This window comes from Geospiza fortis, unplaced genomic scaffold (assembly GCF_000277835.1).
Source record: "Geospiza fortis unplaced genomic scaffold, GeoFor_1.0 scaffold59, whole genome shotgun sequence".
Lineage (NCBI taxonomy): Eukaryota > Metazoa > Chordata > Aves > Passeriformes > Thraupidae > Geospiza > Geospiza fortis.
In genome coordinates, this window is record NW_005054381.1 from 1903862 (window position 1) to 1929159 (window position 25298).

The following is a 25298-nucleotide window of genomic DNA, read 5'->3' on the forward strand; positions in this document are numbered from 1 at the left end:
GTTTTTAATAATGCTCCCTCATTTGACATGGTGTCTTGCCAGAAATGAAATCATTAATGAACTCCAGAGGGGATTTATGCAGATCCAAAGCTGCTCATTACATCTATTTTTAAGTCTGTTGCTGCACTGAGGGCAAGGGGAATCTGTTGGAACCTGTAGAGTTAAAACTTGTAATTTTGTTTGCTAACACTTGCAGAAGATTACAGCTGTGATCCCAGGCCCTTTGAAGTCAGGGGGAGCAGGGGGATCATTAGCACAGGATTATCCCTGTTTTCCTAATGCAGTGCAGCCAGAGAAAAGCTCCCTGTGTCCATGTCCTGCCCCCTGGGGAAGGTACACACAGGGATGGAGTCTGGGGCCCTCCCAGGCTGTGGCTGCTCCAGGGCAGGGGAGTGTGGGCTGTCTGTGCATTCTCAGTGCCCGTGGAATCCACAAAGTCTGGCGCTGGATAATTTGAAAAGAAATAGTCTAAAATCTTATCCTCGGAGCCAGGGTTCTGGATGACTGCTGCTGATTTGAGAAGTCTCCATGTCAGACCCTGAGTGTTCCCCAAAGAAGGTGTTCTCAGAGGGCAGTGGTCTTAGGGTTTTGTCTGGGAGCCCCTCTGCTCTGGGATGATGGATACACAAACATCTGCAAGCAGCTGGGACAAAGGTGCATAGGGCCAAATGCAGCTTTTAGGAGGAAAGAGCCTCTTGTGGCAGCAGGGTAGAGACATGGAGAAATAACAGAAGTGTCTGCAGAAGGCAAGGGGAGTGTGAGGCTGCTGCTGGTGTTGGGTTCCCTGCAGGTATTTAATGGGGTTTGCTGTGACATGTCCCAATTGGAGAGTGGTTCTGGAGCTGACAGACTGTGCTCAAGGCAAATTCTTTTCATTAAGAAAGGATTTAATTAATTAGAGCCGACTGCCGGCTGACAGGTTAATTGACAAGGGAAGTGGGCCCCAGAACCTGGAGGTGAGGTTATAGTGTGACTTTAAATCTCTGCAGCCTCTGGTAAAACTTGGCCTTCCACTGGAATGTCAGGGAAATCTCACTGGCTGTTCTGCAGGGCACGGTGCCTGAAAGGATTTGCAAGAAAAGCTGCAGTTTCCTAAAATTCAGTTTTCATGTAAAGATCTGATCTGGCAAATTTATTCTAGGCTAAGGCTCATTGAAGTGTTTCAGTGGCAGCTTTGCTCACGTGGAATGGGTTGGGGCTGACAGGGAGCTCACGTGGAACTTCTTTAATTGGCTAAAATAAAATTTACTGCATCTTCTTTTTAACTGCTAAAATAAGTACTCGCTCCAAGAAATGGGAGTTCTGGAACCACTCTTTTCTAATAATTTGCTTTTTGAAATGGAAATGAGCTTGGGAGTGGGTTTAGTGATTGATAGGAAGGTAACTGAGAGTAGAGTGAGATTGAAAATCCCTGGGAGGGTGGAGGGACCCTGGCACAGGGAGCCCAGAGCAGCTGGGGCTGCCCCTGGATCCCTGGCAGTGCCCAAGGCCAGGCTGGACAGGGCTGGGAGCACCTGGGACAGTGGAGGTGTCCCTGCCATGGCAGGGGGGGGATGGGATGTGTTTTAAGGTCCCTTCCAACCCAACCCATTCTGGGATGCTGTGAAAGGGCAGCACAGATCCCACCCTGGGACCTGCTGACAGATCTGGGCTCAGTCATTCTTTTTCAAATCCATCTGGTGAGCACAAATGAGAAAAGGGAGGGCTTCTGGTAGTTACTCTTTGAGCCATGTGGAAACCATTTTTACAGGGTAAAGAGATAATAGTGAAAATAGTGAAAAAATCCAGCTGGAAAACTGTCTTGACCTCCAGCAGGGTCCACCAAAGCTGTACAAGGAGGCTGTGGTGGGGAAAAGCCACTCATCCAGATTTAATCCTTTCTGTTTTGCCCAGGTTATTCCTTAGATCTGGATGTTAATCCTTTAATTTGTGGTGTCCAGAGAACACCTTGGCACTGGCAAGGCTGGATGATGGTGTGAACATCAGGGTGTGTTTGGCAGGAGAGCTCAGAGCAGGGTCAGCTCTGGGCAGGAAGGTCCCTGTCCCTTGTGCTGCTCTAAAAACCTGAATATATTTTAAATGTAGTTTTTGGCTGTGTTTCTAAGGAAAATCACTGGTTTAAGAAAGGTGTTTCCTGGTAAGCTGAGAGCAGCACATCACTCATCGGATTCAAAGGAAGAAATCTCATCTGTTACAAATGAGGTGATTTAGACTGGCTAATAATAGCTGTGCCGGTTCTGTGGGGGTGAGTGCTGAGGATTTGCCATAATGGTTGTTTTCATTGGCACAGGAATACCTGGCTGTAAGAGCTGAGACACTCTGTTACAGCCCTTTCCTCTCGGGTAGAATCAGATGCATGGATTGCATATATCAGTATAATCAACCCTGCTAAGATGTCAAAACATCAAGTGTCAAGCCTATCATAAAATCTAAACCCATCTTGTTTTCCTTTCCCTTTTTTCCCCCCTGTGCTCCATCTAAAATAAATAACTGAGAAATAACTGAATGAATATAACCCATTTCTCCACAGAAAGAAAAATAATTGCCTCCAGACTTCTAACTTACCTGCCAAATTGCATCCTGATGTGAATTGCAATGGACAAATTATAATCTTTTGAGACAAGGGAGGAGATGATGGAGTCTGTGAGTGACCCTTCCCTGGTAGGCACAGTCAAAATGAAGCTAAACTTGGCGAGTGATTTGCACTCACATCAGGGAAGAGTTGGTGCCCAGGTCACCCTGCAGAGGCTGGAACTGCAGAGGGTGAGGAGGAGAGCTCCAGGAACTGCAGAGGGTGAGGAGGAGAGCTCCAGGGAACTGCAGAGGGTGAGGAGGAGAGCTCCAGGGAACTGCAGAGGGTGGGGAGGAGAGCTCCAGGAACTGCAGAGGGTGAGGAGGAGAGCTCCAGGGACTGCAGAGGGTGAGGAGGAGAGCTCCAGGAACTGCAGAGGGTGAGGAGGAGAGCTCCAGGGACTGCAGAGGGTGAGGAGGAGAGCTCCAGGGAACTGCAGAGGGTGGGGAGGAGAGCTCCAGGAACTGCAGAGGGTGAGGAGGAGAGCTCCAGGGACTGCAGAGGGTGAGGAGGAGAGCTCCAGGAACTGCAGAGGGTGAGGAGGAGAGCTCCAGGGCTGGGCTGGGGCAGGAGCAGCTCCAGGGCTGTCAGGGTCACACACTCCACCAGCTCTGTGTTCCACCACTGCAGGGAAAAACCCAAACCAAGCAGCCAGAATAAAACAAGGACAGTGAAGAGCACAGGGGAGGAGGAAGGTCCAGCAGGGAGTCTCCTGTCAGTGGGATTTGTCTTGCAAAGGCCTTTTACAGGCAGTGGAGGGGCAGAGACCATCAGAGAGATTGGGGCATCTCTCCTCAAGAGCTCTGGTATTTGGTGGAGGGGTTGGAGCTAGATGAAGTTCAGTATGTGGCAGAGGAGTGGAATGAGATGATCTTTAGGGCCCCTCCAGCCCAAACCATTCTAGGATTCCATGATTCTGTGGTTCTGTGGCCCCTGGGTTCAGCCCTGCTCAGACATTGGCACTGCTGGGGGCTCCTCATGGTTCTTGGATGCCTTCTGCTGCCCCAGCCAGTCCTGGACAGTGGCTTGGTTTAAATCCAGCACCATGTGGAGCAATCCAGGACATGCCTGGTGGCTGCCTGTGTTCAGGAATGGCCATGAGAGTGCAGAGGATTCTTGGGCCTTTAAAGATAAAGAGATTTCTGTGATGTGCTCGAGACCTGGCTGCAGCTTTTGTCCCATTTCCAGTGTTGGAGTGGCTTCTGGGGGCACAGCTGAGGGTTTAACTGCCAGGAGGTCATTACAGAGGGGTGAGGACAGTAATGCAGAATGGTGCAGGATGTAAAGGTTTATTTTGAACTCCAGAAAATACCAGTGAAGAAACAAAACTTCATTTTCAGATGGAAGAGTGTTTTGTGAAAAATCTTTCCACACACCCCAATCAAACCCCCACTTTGTCTGCACACACAGAACCTGAACTTGCCTAAAAAAACCTTTTGTGTAAAATCTAAGAACAGATCAAACTCAGTAAGAAACTGCAGTACACAGTGTAGCATCAACTGTGTAAAAACCCCAACAGCTGAGAAGGATTCTCAGTGAAATCAGCATGAGCAGTGGGCACAGGAGCTTCAGTGAGCTTAGTGACTTCAGTGAGTGCAGGAACTTCAGCAGCTGCAGTGCCTGCTCTGGCTGAGTCCTTCAAGACAAGTGTAAAAACTAAAATGAAAAATTCCTTTATTTGAACCATCTAGACTGTTACTTCACCTATTTAGATGCATCTGGATCTGGTTTTCTGGCCCTTTCAATGCTGTGATTAGCTCTGTTTTTTTTTTTTTAGTGGAGAAGTCAAACTATCCTACAGCCTTTGGTGAAACTCAAAAACCCTCTGGTATTTTACCACTCACTCAGTACTGTTACTGCTGTGCACATTGGGCTCCATTTAGGTGCATCCTCAGAAGGTGCAGCCAGAATATTCAAAATATTTGCTGTGCAAGGGCTTTAGCTGGGTTTGGATGGGGTCAGTGGGTTGACAGATCCCCCACTGGCTGAAGCTGGGAGTCAGAAGCCAAGTGGAGAGTTTTGTACCCAGCTGAAGTCACCTGAAAGCTGATCTTGACCTCTGGAATGTCTTTGGCTCTGTGAATGGTGCTGCTGCTGGAGCTGCAAACAGGGATTAGGACTGGAAAAATAAAGGAGGGAGTAAATCCTTCCAGCCGTGGCTGTGGGGAGCAGGAGCCACTACAAAAGGAGGTCATGTCCCCCTGCAGAATGGCTGGAGGAAAACAGCACCACCCGTGATTGTGGCAGCTTCTGGGACAGTTGTGATTGGTTTTTTTAGCCTCAGGAATGGTAAATGTCATTTGGTAGCTTGCTCTGGAAGGTGATGGCAGGACCATAAGCATTTTCTGAGGGAAGCATGCGCTGTAGAGGTTTATTAATAGGATGTAAAACAATTATTTGTTTGTGTGCTTTCTCCCCTCAGGAATTTTTTCTTTTCTGTTTTCTAAATAACACAAGACATCCTTGGCAGCAGAATCCCCACAGTTGTTAATGTCAGATTGTTATCAGATCTGGCAGTGATTGTTTTCTAATAAGAAGTATGTTTTTCCCTTGCTGTCCATGTCAGAGTGACAGTTTGCGGCAACTCAAGGCAAGATGAAAAAGAAATTCAGCATTTGCCACTTACATCCCTGAAAACAAATTATCTACTTAGTGCAGATCCTTTTCTATTATTTATCTGCCTTTTAGTTATCTAAGAAATGACTTTCCAAGAAGCAGATGAGAGGCAGGGTTGGGATTCCTCTGCTTTTTAGCTCTTGCTTAGGTCCTGTTCATGTTTGGGCTTGACTGATAACTCCCCTCCACTCCCAAGAGAAGAGCTGCTGAAACTCATTTCAGTTCTGGTAATATCGGTAAGGTTTGTTGAGATGTTTTAATTTAATGAGCTTGACAAGAGCCTGGGTCAGTGATCCGATTTCCCACTGTGGAAATCTCCTGGTGAGCCAGGTGTTGCTGTGCTTTTGTCCTGGCTGGGATTCATCCCTGGGGCTGCCCAGCAGACCCACAGGAGCTAAATCCTCCTCCAGGAAGGCACTGCAGAGGCTCAGAACAGATCCACGTTCCTGATCTTTCTCATTTCCCTCTGCTGCTGCACTGGGGGTGTGTCCTTGGCTTGGTCACTCAGGCTGAGCTGTCCAAGGAGCTGGAGAAGGGATCTCCTGGAGCCTGCAGAGCTGTGGGATCCCAAACCAGCCCATGGCCCTTTCCCTGCCCCAGCCCATTCCCCAGGCAGGGCTTTGTCATGGCTGTGCAGGGCCTGTGTCCCCTGGGAGCCCCAGCCCTGGGGTGGGGATGGGATGATGGGATGGGATGGGATGGGGATGGGGATGGGATGGGATGGGATGGGATGGGATAATGGGGGTGGGATGGGATAATGGGATGAGGATGGGATAATGGGATGGGATAATGGGGGTGGGATGGGATAATGGGATGGGATGAGGATGGAGCCAGCCTGATCCCAGAGCAGCAGTGACAGCCTGGGGTGTCCAGCCAGAAGGGATTGGGCAGCACTCAGAGCTCCACTCCTCTGCTATGGCAACAACCCAGCAGAGGCAGGGGCTGGTGCCCGGACACGAGGCCACCTCTTTCAGAAAGGGGTTTAGTAGCTGAAAGGACTTTTTTAGCCTGACAGTGATGCTGTGTTAATATAACCCTTCCTGGGGATGATTTTGGAAAAATGCTGTGGCCCTGTGTCAGGGAGCACCCCTTGGTGCTGGGGGTGTTAACCACCAACCAGAGCATTAATGGAGCACAAGCTGCTGTGAGGGCTTTTTTTGCCTTACCAGTCTTCATTTTAAGATTACTGACAAGATCCTCTTGTCTTCTTTATGTGATATTCTTAGCTGGAAGATCAACTGATGTTCAGTTTCTTGAGTGATTTTAGTCTTATTAGTGAGAACATTTGGTAGTGTGTACTTTGTTTTAATTTAGTTGGCCGTATTGGAATTTAAAGTCTAGAAGACAGCATGTTCTTCTGTTTTTAAAAAAAGTGAAATCCATTTAGTAAGAGTAATTTTATTCTTTTAGTGTGGGACAGGAATTGTTTAGTAAAGAGGAGGCTGTACATGGTAGCCCAGCCCCAACTCCCAGACTTAATGATGCCTGACTGCAAACTGTGTGGGAAAAGGCTGGCATCAAGAATCTCTTGAAAATTAAATTTCAAGAAAACAGCACAAGTGAAGAAAGTATGTTTTCCTTACTCTCTTTTTCTTTGCTGTGTTTCTTGTGTGTCAGATATTGCAACCAATGATCATTGCACTTATTTGGGTGAAATATTCCTCCCTGAATAACTTTTGCTTCAATGAGCTGCTCTGTTGTCATTCCTGATATCCAAAATTGGGGTTCTGGAATGGATACCCAGGATTACTTTGGGAATAGGAAGATTAAAAACTTTCTTCACACTTTCCCCCGAGCCCTTTGACTGTGAGAGTGCTGAGATCTCACAGCACTGCTGTGTTGCTGCTGCAGACAGTGGTGCTTTTCCTTCCAAGTCAGTATTCAATCCACACTCACTCCCACCTGGTGTTGGGGATCCTTTGAAGCTGCACTTTGGGTGGGTACTTGAACATTTGGAATGGTGAAGGGTCAGGATGGGAAGTGGACCCTGTCCTCACACTGTGCTGTGTGAGAGGGGATGTTTTAAAGTCATTTCTAATGGACTCAATGATCTTAGAGGTGTTTTCCACCCTTAGTGATTCTGTGATTCTGTGACTCAAAAGTGGTGTGCCAGGAGCTTGGATAAACACAGAGCTGAGCATTTGTTATCCTTAAGTACCTCCTGGTATTTTTAAAGCTGATGTCTCCTAGCTGCAGCAGCTGGTTCAAATCCAGGTGTGGGTATGGTGCCTCTGCAGTTTCAAACAGGTGAATGAAAAAACCCTGCAGAGATTCAGCTCCTGATGGTGGCACTGACACACATTTACACCATCCATCCACCAGGGCACAGCTACTTCATCTCTTCCTTTTGTGAGCTGATGGTTACTTAAGCAGATTAAAGTTCATTCACAATATTATTGCATATGGTTTGGAAGAGTGATTTTTTGCTGTGAAAACCTGTAAAATGCAGAGATAATGTTACCTTGCCAAGTGTGTGGCCCTGGAAGGAGCTGCTGCCTCACGGTTCCATCTCCTGCATCATTAGCAGAGCTCAACAGCAGCTCTTGTCTGCTCTTAGAGAGGCCCTTACCACTACTAAGAGAAACTGAATTACCATGGAGTGGTAATAAGATGCAGCATTACTGCCTTTCATGATTTTATCTGAAGTCTCATCATCTTTTTTTTTGTTGTTATCTTAGATCTTTAAGTAATACCATTATGTGAAAGGCATTCCCTTTCATGAGGCTAAAAACTGCAATGCAAATAAAGAAAGCCCTGAATGTACATCCTCTGGTTTTTGAAGCAGGTTCCTAAGAGGGGGCATTGACTTGTGGTAGGTTTTACACTTGAGACTGAAAACACTACAGAGTTCTGTCACGCTGTAAGAGCAGTGAAGGATCTCATTGTGACCTTCTGGTGTCTGAAGGGAGCCAACAAGAAAGATGGAGAGAGTTTATTTACAAGGACAAAGGGAAATGGCTTCAAATGGACAGAGAATGGGTTTAGGTTGGATATAGGAATAAATTCTTCCCTGTGAGGGTGGGCAGGCCCTGGCACAGGGTGCCCAGAGCAGCTGTGGCAGCTCCTGGAGCCCTGGCAGTGCCCAAGGCCAGGCTGGACAGGGCTTGGAGCAGCCTGGGACAGTGGGAGGTGTCCCTGCCATGGCAGGTTGGGATAAGATGGTCTTTGAGGTCCCTTCCAACCCAAACCATCTGGGATGCTGTGATCTCACCTAGGCAGAGATTTACACCTTGTGCACATTTGCCATTAGTTAAGTGAAGTCCTTGTGTCATCCTCTGTGTCCTGTCCCTGTGTCCCTGTCTGGGACCGTGCCTGTGTTGCTGCTGTGGCCACAACTGGTCTGTTCCTTCGCCCAAGCCCTGGTGACTCCTGGGATCTCTCAGCAGTGTCACCCAGGGGGTGACAGAAGCAGACACTCCATGTCTCTGGTATGAAAACATTTCCAGCCCTGATGGGAATCTCTGGGTGCTGCACATGCTCTGACAGGCTTTGGGAGTGTTTTCCTGGGCTGTGTGTCAGTGCTTGGTCCTGGAGAGGGAGGGAAGTGCATCTCCCCTGATCCCAGCCGGGCAGCAGGATTGCAGTGCTCCCTGCCAGGGCTCAGCAGCCCTCCCTCCCTGCTCCCAGCCTGCAGAGCCCCCCCAAAGTGCAGCCAGGGGCAGGGACTGCTCATCCCTCCCCTGTGTCCCCCATGGTGAATGGGGGATTATCCATTGCAGCAGCTGCTTGGGGAAGAAAGAATATTGGGATGAAGTAATCAAATCCTGTCAGGGATTGCACCACGTTGGGAGTAAGTCTACTGAATAAACATAGAGGAAGATTTTCATAGGAGTGTTGTGCAGAACCCCCTGCACCTTGCCCCTCCACACCCACAGTGATGCTGCCAGGAACAACTGCAGCTGCTCCCACTGATGTTCAGTGTGAGCTCTATCTCCTGGTAAATCTGGAGTAACTACACAAATCATTCCCTTGAAGGTTTTGGATGCTTTGGCAGCTGAGTTGGCAGGGTTGAGATAAAAGGGCTGCCTGGAGCACCCTGTGTTATCAGAGCATCCCTGTGAAATGCTTCCACTTGTTTCAGGGAATCTTAGCAGCTCCTTGCCTTTAAACAACAGCAATTCTTTTTTCCTTTGTGGTTTCTTTAGGTAATTTTGGGCTCCAGCATAACTGCTCCCATCCAATGTCTTCTGGGCAAAGGTGGTTATAAAATTGTGCTGGAGCACATTGGCTTGTAGCTGTTAGAAAGATTTGGCTGTATGGATCTGACCTGGGATGCAGCAAGGTCCCAGAGAATGCTGCTGTTCCTCATCAGGAGTCTGTGGGCAGGGAGATGACAAACTCAATTACAAAAGCACAATTATCTGGCTTATTCAAGATGAGAAAAACCAGCCCTGAGCATCAGGTGAGATGTCCAGGCCACTGACAGCCCCAGCAGCAGCAGAGGAGGTTCTGTGTTAGCACCAGGGAGAGTGAACTGTCCATGCACAGCCCCAGCTCTAAATGCACTGGGATGGTTCAGGGCAGTGACCTGTGGACAGCTCTATAGATATTTTAGTTCACTGCATCAAAACTGTCCAAATAGATGTAAATAATTAAAGGCTGAATAAAAGCTCAGAGCCTGGGATTCCAGAGCTGTTCAGAGCAGCTGCTCAAGCTCTTAGGAGCAGCCTGTGCTCCTTGGGCTCCATCCCCTAAAAGCAGCTGAAATCAGGGTTTGGGGGTGCCCAGGGGATGCTCACACCTGGGCAGGGCACGGTGTGAGAACAGGGCTGGGATTGCCTTGGAGAAAATGGTGAGGACATCAGAGGGACCAAGATTAATGCCAGAAATACCTGCTGGAGTAATCACAGAGTGGGTGCCCAGAGCAGCTGGGGCTGCCCCTGGATCCCTGGCAGTGCCCAAGGCCAGGCTGGACAGGGCTTGGAGCAGCCTGGGACAGTGGGAGGTGTCCCTGCCATGGCAGGGCTGGGGCTGGATGGGCTTTGAGATCCCTTCCAACCCAACCCACTCTATGGTTCTCTGATCTTCTCCCCATGCACAGCTCTGTGGCCCAGTCTTGATTTTGCTGCGCTCTGTCTCTGTGGAACACCATAATAACCCTATTTCCAAGCACTTTATTTTTTTCTTCTGAGGTTTTTTTTGTGCAACAAAGATAGGCTTTTGGTCTGTACTTTGCAGAACCATTTAATGTTGTTTGTTTTTAATCTGTTGTGTGATTAAAATAGATTAATGTTGTAGTAACATAAAAACCCTCAGGGGGTTTTGTTCTCTTTGTAAATATTCTCTAGGATCTCTTCTGTCTTCTAAACTGTGTGTAGGGAGAGTGTTTAATGGGACCTGGGGAGAAAAGAGACACATCTTAAACTTAATATAAGAATTTAATTTTTAATAAGTTTCATTTGGGGTTAGAGTATTCATATTGGAGTGGAAATTAAAGTGTCTAAATGCTTTGTGTGTAAGCTGTTGGAAAATCTTTAAAGAGACATTCAGGGGAAAATCTTCCTTTCCTTTTTTATCTGATCTTAAAAATACAAAATTAGAGAAGCCAGTGCTTGATGTCATGCACTGATATTTAGCCTGGTTTTGCTTTGAGCTGTCTTTGGGTGATACAGAGAGGGTTTGTGTGCAGGGGGTGACGTGTCCTCCCTCCTGCAGCAGATCCTGCTGCTCCCTGTGACCCAGGGATGGGTCTCTGCAGGGCTGGGCTGGCCACAGGGACTTGGACAGGAGTCAAGAGCCTTGCAGTGTTCCTGGCTGTGTGGAGCAGAGGAGAGGTGAACCAGGCTGGATGTGCCACTGGGGGTTTTACCAGGGTCCAGCAAAGGGCCTGTGATCTCTCCAGGCTTGTGGGTGAAAAGAGGATCAGCTGCATCATAAATGTGCTCTGGTCTTTGGCTGGGAGCAGCACTTTGCTGTTTTATTCAAGCTGAGGGAGATTTTTACTTTGTGTTTGGTGAGAGCAGCTCTAATCCTGGCAGCCTGGAGAGGAGGGGGAGCTGGGCTGCAGGCAGCTCCTGGTGTGCCAGACCAGAGTCACACCTGAGAGGAGCCATCACCTCTCCAGCCAGCACACTGGGCAACACCTGCACGCTTGGCTGCCACTTGCAGAGGCCATGGCTTGGGATGAGAGGTGTTTGCTCCATCTCTCCCCTCTGTGGAGCTGTCTCTGGTGGCCTCAGGCTGCTGCAGAGGCCCCAGCACGGTCAGTGTGGGTGGATTCATTACCCTGGGCTCCTGTGGCTAAATCACAAGCTGAGCTGATTTCTCTGCAGCTGGTAACTTGCACAAGTGTGTCACAAGTCCTTCTAGAGTAGGGGATGTCACTCAGCAAATCCCAGCTGCAGCCACTGGCCCTGCTGCAGCACACCCCCAGGCTGGGCATTATTTTAACACTCCAGATTTATCTTGGCATTGTGGGCCCTTTCTGTCTTCATGGGGAGGCATCAGGATGTCCTCAGGCTCTTTGTAGGATTAAGACCTTACCATGGCATCGTGACAAGGAAGAAATTTAAGGAACAAGAGTGTTTAATTTAGAACTAATCTGGTCCTTGTGAAGGAGGGGGATTAGGTGGTAAATTCTCCTGCTGAGCAGGTTTGTGCCATGGTGGCACCAGGGAAAAAACCTCTGTGGAAAAGGAGCTCCAGCCTGATGGTGTGTGGAGCTGGGAGGAGATAAGAGAGGGATTGTGAGTCCAAGAATGAGATGTGAAATGGCCATAGGGCTGTTCTGTCCTTAAGCAAGAAGGGAGGGAATGGATGGAGTCCTGTGGGAGAGGAGGGGGCACACACTGGGCTTTGCTGGGGTCACTTGTGAGTCCCCAAAGCTGAGCAATGCCAGGAGAGTCCTTCCTGACAGGGAGCCAGGCTGGATGTCAGAGTCCTTTCTCACAGGAGAGCTGGAGAGGGACTGGGGACAAGGGATGGAGGGACAGGACACAGGGAATGGCTCCCGGTGCCAGAGGGCAGGGATGGATGGGATATTGGGAATTGTTCCCTGTGAGGGTGGGCAGGCCCTGGCACAGGGTGCCCAGAGCAGCTGGGGCTGCCCCTGGATCCCTGGCAGTGCCCAAGGCCAGGCTGGACAGGGCTGGAGCAGCCTGGGACAGTGGGAGGTGTCCCTGCCATGGCAGGGGTGGCACTGGATGGGCTTTAGGGTCCCTTCCAACCCAAACCATTCTGGGATTCTGTGATCTCCTCCTGTACTTATTTCCTGGGCCACAGAGTTTTGTGTCTCCTAAACCCTTCTGTGTATCTCTAAACTCACTTTGTGTCTAGAGTTCATTCTTCAGCCTTGCTTGAAGAAGAGCAACTTGAAGAAAACACTTCATGTGTTCATGGTGGCACCACCACACCCCTCCCAAGGATGAGCTGTTAAATGTTTTCAGCAGTTTCCAGTAAAACTGGTGGTAGCTGATGAACGTTAAACAGGAATTTTCTTTCCCCCTTCTACTCAGAAACAAACTTTAGGAAGCTGGAAGTGAGTGCTGGAGAGCTTCCAACACAAATGTCAGGCTTGGCATCTCCCGGGAGCAGGAGGGGTTGGATCCCTCCAGACATGGAGGGTGAGGAGCAAGTGTGGGTCCTGACCTGCAACCTGAACCATTTGCTTGTGCTGCCCTCCCTCCTTCCCCCAGAATCAATTTGACAGCCTTGTCTTGATGATAATTAAAATGAATCCTCCCCACAGGGGCAGTGGCCACAGGTGTGTATGTGTGTACCTGCACACAAGTGTGCAAGTATGTGCACACACCTGTGGGATAAATGTGTCTCACACTGGGTTGATCTGTTGAATGGAGCCACAATAGTTTCTTATGGGCCCACATGATTTTCTGTGTATTTTCTGTGTATTTATATTGATTTTTGTGTATTTGTATTGATTTTCTGTGTATTTATATTGATTTTTGTGTATTTACATTGATTTTCTGTGTATTTGTGTTGATTTTCTGTGTATTTGCTTTGTTGCACTGGAGATCAGTACAGTTTCAGCCTCCTGCACCTTGTGGAAGGATTATACATGATTTGATGTATCAGTGGTTGTCAGGGCCCCATGGCAAACCAGGTACATGAGCTCAGGACATGATTATTGAATGCTCATGGCTGTCAGCTTCATAGGAAAGGGAAAAATCCCAGCGAGGTGCTTCTCAAACATCTCAAACACAACAGGGAGTAGTGCAAGGAAATAAATTATTTTATCTTACATTTACTTACTCAAATGCTTTCTTTGAACCACAGTGAGGCATTCTGCCAAGCTTGAATTTGACCTTTTTTAAAAATCCTTATTGTTATTCTCATGAAACGAATACAGAGAGGCCTTAAGCAAGAGTTGATTCTTGTTTTACACCAGCCCCTGCCCTGGAAAGCTCATAATCTAAATCCTGGAAAAGGAAACAGGGCCAAGCACTGACCTAACTGCATCTTGAGGGAGCTGGAGCAGAACTTTAATCTTCTAGTCTAGTGCACTGTCCCTGAATCATGGTGATTTTCCATAGTTCACATCATTTTCTCTCTATATGTGAAGATGTTGCAAGATGAGTTTGCCCAACACATCCTCGAGGGTTATTGCTAAAAGCTCCTTGTAGCCGTGCAAGAAGGATGTGCTTGGGCATATCTATTGCCTATTAAACCTGGTGAAATAGTGCAGCTTTCCCATGTCATAACAAATCACACCCGTGCCAAAATAGCTGCAAACATTCTCTGGGACTTAATGAGCTCCTGCTGGTTCACAGTGGTCCAAACAAGTTGTTTTTGTGGCTGTTAGAGAGTGCAGAATTATATTATTGAAGCAGTCTCGTAAAAAGACAAGATGGGTGTCAGGGAAGCCAGTCCCACACTGCAGGGAGGTGTGGGGGGCACACAAAGGCACTTCTTCCCCATGGTAATGCAGGTTATAGATGTGTAATCTGTAATTCTGGCATGATTAAACAGAAGGTGTCTTTCTTCGAAGTTCCCTCAAGCTGTAAGAGAGGACAAAATAGAGAGAGGGAAATATTTCATATTTCCATTATGCATAAAGCAGCTCTGGATCCCAAAATGAAGCAAAAGAGGGAATTTGAGGAACTGAAGTCCACTCTGGCTTTCAAGAGCTTCTCTCAAAGAAGCTTCCACACACTGTCATAAAAATGTCAGTGTGAAATATCTGAGCAAGAGCAAATTGAACAATCTGGTGATTCTAGTGCCTTCATCTGGAGTTTCATGCCTGCAAGGGTGTGCAAAAGTCAATAAGTGGAATTGGAGGTTATTGATTATTTCACTGGGCTGCTGTTGAAACATCATATGTGCTTGATTTGGTCTTCAAGCACCCGGTAAACGCTTGGGTTTAGTTTTACCTCCCTTTGTGAAAAGAATTGAAAATACTATAAAACTGAAAGTGTCTGCAGTTTTTTTCCCAATTCTGAAGTATTTTTCTTAAACTTAAATAAATGTTATTTGTCAAGGCTCCCCTCACTCCAAGATGGTGATTTCATGCCACAGGTGGGGGTTATGCATAATTTATAAGGGATTGAACTTTGTGTTGGACACTGCCACCTGCAGCCCCATGGATTTTAGGATGTCTGGATTAGATGTCTCCTCCTGCCTCTGCTTCTTAGAAACCATTACAGAAATGCCTTTTTACATTTAAGCTGAAAGAGAGTAGGTTTAGGTGGGATATTGGGCAGGAATTGTTCCCTGGGAGGGTGGGCAGGCCCTGGCACAGGGTGCCCAGAGCAGCTGGGGCTGCCCCTGGATCCCTGGCAGTGCCCAAGGCCAGGCTGGACAGGGCTGGAGCAGCCTGGGACAGTGGGAGGTGTCCCTGCCATGGCAGGGGATGGAATGGAATGACTTTAATGTCCCTTCCAACCCAAACCATTCCATGGTTCTGTGAGCCAGTGTGCTGTATCCCTGGAAAAGGAGTCAGGCTGTCCCTGGCAGTGTGGGGGGACAGAAGCAGCTCCCTTTGCTCTAGCTCTGCAATCCCCCCTCTGTGCCCTGCTGGGCCTGGGAGCTCAGCACACGCTGCAGTGCTCCAATGGAGGGATGTGTGCCCTGAGGAAAGGTCTAGGAGAGGACCAACAGAGAGGGGAAAAATAAAATGAAATGTGAGTTGTTCAGCTGTTGAGGTGAAAATGAAAGTTGAGCAATAAAATCTCTCTTGACAGGTTACCTGTGCTGGGTGGGAGAGGTTGGGATATTGCATTCCAGGCCAACTCTGCAAAACACAGAGCCTGAGGAGGGGCTGTGGAATGGCTGGGAGATTTTCTCTTTCCCGCTCCACACCAGTGACCCAGACACAGTGGGAATTCCTGGTGGGCAGTTTTGCAGCCTTCAGGCTGCTCATTCCTTGCTGGAAAGGCTGAGGGAGCTGGGGCTGCTCAGGCTGGAGAGGAGCCCCAGCTGAGAGGGGCCCTCAGCCCTGGGTGTCCCTGTGTGCAGGGAGGGGCAGAGCAGGGCCCAGGCTCTGCTCCAGGCCCAGCAGGGGCACCAGAGCCACGGGCAGGGCCTGAGCCCAGCACTGCCCCTGCCCAGGAGGCACAACTTCTGCCCTGGGCAGTGCCCAGCCCTGAGCAGGCTGCCCAGGGAGGGGCTGGAGTGTCCCTCAGCGGGGATACTGCAGAGCCCTGTGCACACAGTGCTGTGCCCTGTGCTCTGGGATGGCCCTGCCTGAGCAGGGAGGTGCCACCAGGGACCCCCTGGGCCTGGCCCTGCCTGGGGTTCTGGCACACAGCTGGCACAATGTGCCGTCCTGGACTGGGGAGAGTGTTCACCACCACCCCCAGCTGCAGGACACTCAGTGCCCCAGTCTGGCTGCCAGGGGCTGCAGCAGCAGCCAGCAGGGAGGTTTGGGGGCACCTTTGATGCCCTGACTGGAAGATCCCGAGCAGGCCCATCCCCAAGGCCTGGCAGTGCCACTGCCTCTGAGCCCAGGTGTCAGTGTCACATTAATCCCCAGATCAAACAATCAGCTGCTGCCGAATCAGGAGGTGACTCTCTTCACATCCAGTTAAATATGTGCATAACTTGAGGGAGGTCTGACCCTGAGCCGTGGTGCTTTAGGACCTGCAGTGGGTGCTGCTGTGTAGGATGAGGACAGCAGCTCTCCAGGCATTCCTTCCAGCAGCAGCTCTGTTGGAAGTAAGCTTTGCCAGGTCAGGCAAAGGGTGCTTTTAGAAAAAGGGGAATGAAGAGGGAGGAGGTTACTTTAAATTCCAGCTGTTTGCCCAGAATAGCTTATAAAACAGCCTCACATCAGGGCAGGGCAGGGCCAAGGGTTGGGGCCTTAAGCACTGATCCACAGCACCACTGTTCAACAGGTTTTTTAAATTTTTCATGTAAAAGAAATTTTATTAAGTTAAATTGAAATATTCTGGCAAATTTGTAGTGTGGGAATAAGGAGATGGGTTCTCATTTCCCTGCCTCACACATTCCAAAGAAGGTTCAGTTTGGGTGTTAGGAAAAAATTTATTCACTGGAAGAGTGGTTAAACACTGGCAGAGGCTGCCCAGGGCAGTGGTGGAGGCCCCATCCCTGGAAGGGCTCAAAAGACAAGAGGATGCAGCACTTTGTGGTGTGCTTTAGTGTGCATGGGGGTCAGAGTTTGGACTTGATGATCTCTGGAGGCCTTTTCCAACTTTAATGGTTCAGTGATTCTATAAAAGGAAGAAAAGGAAATTGTAAGTTGAGTTGTAGAGCTCCCTGGTGGAAGGTGATGTTAAGGTAGAGAGCTTAGGAGGGTTCAGAGGATTATTAGATGTTTACAGAAATAATAAAAAAGTTATCACAGTTCTGCCAGATGGGATATCAGTTTGCCAGAGGAAGAAGCCCTCAAGGTTCCTCATGTGAACCAGCCTCGTGGTGGGAGGGCTTGGAGAGGTTTCCTTGTGCGTGGGCTGGGGCTGAGTGAGAGGCTCCTGTTGTCCCGCTGCATCTGCAGCTGGCAGGAGTGAGGAGCAAATCCGAGATGGAATGGACCACTGGTGCTCTGCACCTCTTGTGAGCTCTGATTCCTCATTTCTTCTAAAATGTGGTGGGTTTGCTGTACTGACACCCATGGGTGCCTTCTGCAGAGAGAACAGGAAGGTGAAGCAGGGCTGGTGAATGGTACAAATTGTTTATAAAGAGCCTTTGCTCTCAGTGCTGGGAAGCAGCTGCTGCCAGCGTGGGGCTGGCAGGGTGAGCACCCCAGTTCCTTCCCAGTGCTGAGGGTGCAGTGGGGCCCCATGGCTGGGCAGGGGTGAGCCACACACCCCAGATGTCCCAGCTGACAGCTGAGCAAACTCCAGAGCTCCCAGCTGAGGGTGGTGCTATTGGCTCTGAGGATTAGCACAGCAGGTAGCTGTGCTGGCACAGGGCAGGGTTTGGGCTGAGGGATAAGTACACATTCTTTTATTATTGCAGCTAATGGGAATCTGCCAGCCTTTGAGGCACAGAAAGGCTCACTGGCCACCTGTGAGCTAATCACAAAGATTTGCCTCATTCTGTATTTCAGCTCACTTGGAGCCTGTAATCTAATTTCCAAACAGAGATGAGAAGAGTGAACAATTCATTTTCTGCTTTACATGGCTGTGCTGGTAAACTTTTAATCCTTTTAGAATTAGAGTTCCCTGTCACATGGAGGCAACACCACACAGTCCTGCTCGTGAGGCTGGAGGCTTTGGATTCACCATTGCTGGATAATAATTAGCCTCAGCAGCAAGGCACAACATGAATCAAAATTAAAGTGAGGAGCACAGGACATTTTTCAAATGCTATTATGAATCATACGCAGGCTAATGATTCCAGTTTGCATTGAAAATCCCCACGTTTGGGGCCATCCTCAGCCTCAGACATCACACCCTGATGTTGGTGTCCTCTTGCATGTGGGACACTGCTGTGCCAGTCCTGTGTCCTGCCAGCTCATTAACCACATCCCAGGGACAGTGTGGGGCACATCTGACTTTAATCTTCATTGCTTGCCATTTATTGTGGATATTCAGGTTATGAGTGAGGCTCTGGGCTGAACTGAGCTGGAGGTGCTGTGTTGGCTGTGAGGACAGTGCTCGTTCCTGCTGCTGTGTTTAGGATGTCCTCAGCCTCCCAGACAGCTCCTCCTTCATAGCAAAACCACCCTGCCCTGCTGCACTGCTGTGTTCACTCTGGACAGGTCAGCTGGTGTGTCCTGAAGGTGAGCCCTGCTCGTGGTGATGTGCAAAGGCACTTTGACAGGGTGTTTTTAGTGATCTGTGTGGGCAGGGCACAGAGGATCCACAACTCTGGAGTCAAACACCTCAGCTGGAGCTTCCCTGAAGATGCCTGCCTCAGGAGTGAAGAGTGGCTCTCAAGGACCATCACACTGACTTTGTACCTTTGCTTGAATTTTGCTTTCAGACAATTTGCAAAGAGCTGGGTGTTACTGGACACATATAATTAACACATTTAATGTGACAATTAGTTGACCAGAAACAATAAAATCTCATTTCTGCACTTGTTGGTACAACCCAGACCAGAAGAATCCTGTCTGGGCAGTTGGAGCAGAGGGTTGGGTGAGCCCTGGCACAGCTGCCCAGGGCAGCAGTGGAGTCACCAGCCCTGGAGGGAGTTCAAAGGTATCCAGATCTGGCATGTGGGGACATGGGTTAGTGGTGGCCTCGGCAGGGTTGGACTCAATGATCTTAAGAGAGCTTTTCCAACCTTAACAACTCTGTAATTCTCTAACATCAACCCTAATTCTCTAACATGAATCTTTTTCTCTGCAGCATTGGAAATTCAAGGAAAGTAGTGCCAAGCATGAGAACAGTGTAAAGTGACCCTGATGGGGGAGCTGGGATGTGGAAGCTCAGCAAAGTTTCCTTGAGCTGAAATAGTTGTAATTGAAAATGGGGATTCTCATGGTCGTGCTGAGCTCCATCTTAGTGTTAGCAAGTGTTTTTAAGCTCTCTGTTTATATTGGCATCATGCCTTTAAAATCAGGAATTCTTTGGCTGGAAAGAACAAATTCACAGAGGAGCCAGGGCTGTGTGGCTGGTGAGCTGGGGGTGTGACACCTCTCAGGGGGAATAGATGTGTTATTTTGCTGTATAAACATATCACACACATCCTTGTGGTCCTTGGTGTATTCAGCTGAGCTGTCAGGTTACATTTGATCAGTGTTCACAGGGTTATACCTTTCAGGCTGCTTTTGAAAGCTGGTTTTGTTCAAGCTCATTCAAGTAATCCTGTCACACACAAGTGGGATGAGCAGATGTCATGGGCATTTCAGGGAATATTGTGGACCTGTAGCCAAGGCAAATCAATAAGTAGGAGAGGCTATTGATAAACTCAAGATATTTTCCTCTCCTTGTCCTCTGATGAGGTTAACCCTGTGCTGAGGTGACATTCCTATTGATAATTGGAGAAAATGATCCAGCCTTGCAGTGTTTTCTGGTTTTAATTGATTATTGTCTTGTATTGTCACCTCATTTACTCTGGGCAGGTTTGAAGTGCACTCCCACCCTGCTGCTCTGCCCATGAGGGGTCACAGGGTGTTCTTGTGACAGCCAGAAGAGGAGAGAGGAAGGCAGAGAGGGGCTTTAGAGAAAGAGATGGAGAGTTAGGACACAGGGAGTGGCTTCCCACTGCCAGGGGGCAGGGATGGATGGGATACTGGGGAGAAATTCCACCCTGTGAGGGTGGGCAGGCCCTGGCACAGGGTGCCCAGAGCAGCTGGGGCTGCCCCTGGATCCCTGGCACTGTCCAAGGCCAGGCTGGGCAGGGCTGGGAGCAGCCTGGGACAGTGGGAGGTGTCCCTGCCATGGCAGGGGTGGCTCTGGATGGGCTTTAAGGTCCCTTCCAACTCAACCCATTCTGGGATTCTATAACTCTTGAGATTTAGGTGCATAAAAAGCCCCTGGTTTTTGCCACAGTTCCAGAGAATCCTGGCAGAAACTCCCAGGTGTTTGGGTGTAAGGCAGCTTTGAGCAGAGATCAGGAGCAGAGCTCATGGTTGGGCAGGTGGGATTTGTATCCTGGCTCCAAGGTTTGTGCAGCAGTTTGGGAAAAGCCCTGTGCTAGTGCTGGAGAGGTGGAAAGCACAGCCTGGCCTCACAAGGGCCTTCTGTGTCTGGGTGTGTTTTAGAAGGATTGCCATGACAAAACCTGAGTGTCTTTGATTAAAATGAAGAATTGAAACAGGAAGGTGAAACTCTTTGATCACAAACCCATTATGAGTAAAGAATACTCCCCAGTGACTTTGTCAGCATCACTTCCCACCTGGGAAGTTTTCCAGTCCCTTTGGACTTCAGTCATCCCTCAGGACCTGGCTGTGGAATACTTTGGGGCTGTGTAGTTAATAATGTCATTTATTGATTCCCAGCTGGATGGGTTAGGAAGTCAAGAGATTTTATTGGAAATAAACCTTTGGCTGTGTGCGTTGAAGCAGGACTGAGTTCTTGCAGGGTCTGTGAGCGTGTTACACCTGTCTGCAACTCCTTCCTATTTACTAAAGTACCAGGATTCCTGACAGACAGGTGTTTGGATATTCCCTTTCCTTCCCTCTAGAAAGCTTTACCCCATTCCTTTGTACTAAATCAAGAGGTCCTTTTAAAAAAATGAAATAAGTGCTGTGATATGATCCCAGTGTACAGTTATAGGAGTTACATTTATGGAGAGTGTTCTCTTTAACAGCTGGATGAAATAAATGGTTTAATGTGCAGCACTGGAGAACTCTGCACTCTCAAATCAAGGCCAGAAGCAGCTCAATGACTGAAGAATTGTCAGCATCTTGTGCAATCCCACTAAGTGCTTCTTTTCATTGATCTGCAACTTCACTGTTGACAATTAAATCCCTTTCAGTGCAGAGGATAAACATTTTTAACAGGAGGCAGCAAAATCTTTTGTCCTGAATGATTTTCTTCTCTGTTTTATAATTAAGTACAAAGTGTGTCACCAGCCTTGCTGTTCACTTGTGCTAAATACCTGCTCACTGTGGAGTAATTGCTATCAGCAGATGACAGAGCTGCAAGGAGCTGTGCTTTCGAAGGCATGTTCTTCATTTGCATAATCAAATGTTTTGTTAGTGTCCTTGGAAATTAGGATGAAAGATGACTGTGTGCTAAAAATGAGAAATTGTTTTTAGCAAATTATGTGTATCCAGTACAACAGCTGAGCTGCTCTGGGGCCTGTTTGATGTGTGTTGGCTGCTGCAGCCACAGCCTCCTCCCTCTGGCAGGAACAGCTCCTGGCACCTGCCTTCCCCATGCAGATACTGCACTGACCAACGTCTCATCAATATGAAATGGACAATCAGGGCTGCAATCTCATTAATTATTTCAAGCTTTGTAAAGTGCTTGTAAAGAGCTGGTGGGCTGTGGGGTAGATACATTCCAGGACTCCAGAGATGTCCTGGGGGTTTGTATGGGTTGTGACAGTTTGTACCAACTCCTCACTTATCCATGGTAAAGCTGGAGAAAATGGGTTTGAAAGATCTGGGTTTTTATCTTGCATTAAGGAGTTTGGAGAAAAATTGAGTTAGGCAGATACAGTGTGTCAAGAGTTCAACTTACCAAAGCAGTGAAAGAAAATTAATACTAATGGTGGGATAAAATATTTCTTTGGTAGGCTGAATGCTCAGTCCCAAATATAATGCTGCAGAACACTGAAAACTCTTATAATTTTCCCACTTGTGCAGTAAGAACTTTGAACTTAATCCTAAACTTTCCTCTGAAGAAAGTGGAAAATTTAGTGCTGGTTCTGAGTTGATCTCTGAAGTTGCCTGAGGCCAGGTGTGGAGGCTGAATCTGGATGCAGGCAGGAGGAGGAGTGACAGGATGAGGTACAGCCTCATTTCTGGATGGCATCCAGACCTGGCTGGCTCACACCTGGACACAGAAAAGTTGGATGATTTTATGTTTGGGATAAAAGTTTGGCCACTGTGAGTTTGACATGGTCCTGCAGCAGTGTCCCTGAGGGGGTTTCATTCCCCAGGCCCGGGATGATGCCCAGGACACTTGGGACTGGCCAGGCTGGGGGTGGCCATGGCACACCCTGTGCTGGCTCTTGGCGCCTCCTGTGCTCTTTGGTGCTCCTGGACCCATCTGCAAACACCCTGGCCAGGCACAATGAGGGGGTTCTGCATTGATGATCCTCTGGGAATGTCACATCTGCCAGTTCCAACAGGGCCTTTTTATCAGTGGAGAGCAGCTGGGCTGTTCCTGTGGCTGTGATGTTCCCAATGGCCACCCCTGGCCGACCTTGGCCTCTTTGGGACCACCACAGGAGCCAGAACACAGAGTTTGGGTCAGATTTTAGCGCTTTGCACGTTAGGAAGAGAGACAGTGATGGATGGAAAGCTGCATATTGCCTGTATTTATTACACAAATCCATGTCTCCAGAGGGAAATGTTTGCTGCACCTCCCAGGTGCAGAGTCCCTCTGGGTCACCTGGGTTACCTACAGGTGTCCCCAGGGTGGCCTTGGCCGCTCCCTGGTGTGATGATAGTCACATACAGAGTTAGGGTCATGTGGAGGGCGCTGGAGTTCTGTGTGTTTGAGTGAAAAACAGAGGAATTTGAGATTTAAGGTACATCAAAGGGCACAGGAATGGAAGACAGTGAAAGCTGCATTTCCTGTCTGGGAAATGCCAATGTTTCTCAGTCCTCAGCATCAAATTCTGGCTTTATTCCTTTTTTAGGGGAAGACTGGCTTTTGGTGGATGCAGTATCAACCCAGTGGAAAAAGGGGAGCCTGTGTCAGCATGGAAGTTACATCACAGTCACTGCTCTCCTGAATCCCAGTGCAGTAATTCTAGTTTATCCAAAGCAGAGTGTAGAGACAGCCAGCAAATGGAGTTAGCTTGGTGCTTGCTTAGCTGTTGGGTGGAGATGAATTCCTCTGATGATAAACAACCTCAGAAAGTTGGGTTGTCAGTGTCATAGTGACATTAAGGGTTTTTTCCCCCAGAGTTTTTGCACTGAGCCAGTCAGGGTAGGAAAAGAGCAATCTTGTCTGTGTGACCTTGAAGTGCTGTTGATGAGGACTGGAGCCCTCCCCATGAAACCTGTGATTGGTGGTGTTTATCACCAAGGGGGGATTTCAACTCCCCAAATAGATGCAGTGGGCTGGAGAATTGGTTCTGATTTATCCCTCATGGTTATCAGCAGACAGGGCTGTGTGTTATGGGACTCCTGCACAGCTGGGCTGGGGCACAGGGTGGGTGCACTGGTGTCACACAGGAGAGGCAGAACCCATGGGCACGGCTGCTGGGAGACTGGGAATAACATTTATATTACTGCAGGCAGCATCTCCCCAGGGCAGACTCACAGGGATGGCGCTCAGGGCTGTGCAGTGGGGGTGTGAGCAGCAGCAGGGAACACCCAGGAGACAGGGGCATCCCCAGCCCTTTCTCCTGGGGAGGAGGAGCAGTTCCCAGCACTGAGCTGTGCTGAATAAATGTGACACATGAGAGGCTAAAGGAAAGGATTTAATGAATGCACTAATAGCAAGGTGTTCCCTCTAAGTTTGAAAGTATCACCTCTGCAGGGTTTCCAGACCACCTGCTAGAATCATGCAGTAGGGCATTGCTGGTGACAAGCCTGAGTCCTCAAAGCCATTGTGTAAAAAACCCAACGAACCCAAAAACTTGTAACTCCTACAGCCATAAGGACTGGGAACAGCCATTGTGTAAAAAAACCCAACAAACCCAGAAACTTGTAACTCCTACAGCCATAAGGACTGGGAACAGCCATTGTGTAAAAAACCCAATGAACTCAAAAACTTGTAACTCCTACACCCATAAGGACTGGGAACATAGATCCACCTATTCCTGAACAAAACTGTTGCTCATTCTCTCCTCCTGGAGGACCTGCATTGACATATGTGTGGATCACAGTCTAACTTGTAATAATGTTTGATCAAAGAGGATTGATCCAAAGAGTTAATGCAAGCAAAGTTTCCTTTACCTAGAACCTGCAATTTATTGCAGTGAGATAGACCTTGGGCATATGGCAGAGTAATTGTTTTTATCCCTCTGGAGTCCCACTCTTCTCCTCATAATCATCCCATCCAAGTTGAAGGAGGAGTCCCTCTGCCTGTTACAGGTATTCCAGGAGTGAATAAAGAAGGTCCTCATAAAATAAGCTCTCTTTCTTGCTTCCTTCTTCTCCTCTTTACCTCCCCTTTGCCTCCATTTGTCCCTTTTTCCCCACCTCTTGTCTACAATCTGTGAAAATCCTCTGCTTTACCAGGCTTTTCACCCTTGCACTGGGCCTGTAAAACACTTAGTGAGCAAGTCCTGGTGTGGTTTATTTTTAATCTGTTAATGAAATTAAACAAATGATGCCATGTTTGTGACACATGGCTGCCAGGCTGCCTCCAGGGATGTCATGGTTGGCAAAATGTGCCCAGGCCATGGGCAGAGTTCACTCCCCATCCTTTGAATTTCACTCCTTTAATTCAGGGTTTGCACAAAGGAGCTGTCAACAATTTTCTCTGAATGGATGTTCTTTCATTGTGCATTTAGTCATTTTACCCATTAAAACTGGCAGAACGAGGAGTAAAATTGTCTTATCTTAGGGTTTTCTAGAACACTGGACACTTTTGAAATTCTAAGCTTGTCCCCTTCAAACCTTGCATCTTTCCTTGGGTGGTGTTTCTGTAGTTGCTGAAGGTTTGAGTCAGCTGTTCCACTGTTGTGCAGTATGGCCCTAAATGGGTTCCTGAGCCCCCACCTGCAAGGCAGCACCTTTCCCAATCGTGGGTCAGCAGCATTCCCCTGGATTTGTTCCAGGGGGTGCCATGGATCAGATCCACACTGGGAGAAGGTTTGGGGAGCAGTTCCAATGGGAAATTGCTGTGGAGCACTCGTCAGCAAAACTCCAATGTACAGATGTTAAAATTATAACTATATTCATTATTATTAAAGAGTTGGGAAATAGAAGTCACTCCATGATCAGCCAAACCAAAAAAGTCTGGGCTGCTGCTAGTGTGTGTTCTAAAGTTCAGATCTTCTGTCATGGGGAAGGGTCTGGAGCCCCAGGAGCAGCTGAGGGAGCTGGGAAGGGGCTCAGCCTGGAGCAAAGGAGGCTCAGGGGGCCCTTGTGGCTCTGCACAGCTCCTGCCAGGAGGGGACAGCCGGGGGGGTCGGGCTGTGCTCCAGGGAACAGGGACAGGAGCAGCCTCAGGGG

General features: G+C 48.5%; 1 protein-coding gene across 1 annotated transcript in view; it reads left to right on the forward strand.

Moving 5' to 3' along the window:
* AUTS2 (activator of transcription and developmental regulator AUTS2) overlaps positions 1 to 25298 on the forward strand; it is a 582529-nt gene that overhangs the window by 522213 nt on the left and 35018 nt on the right. The window lies entirely within an intron of this gene.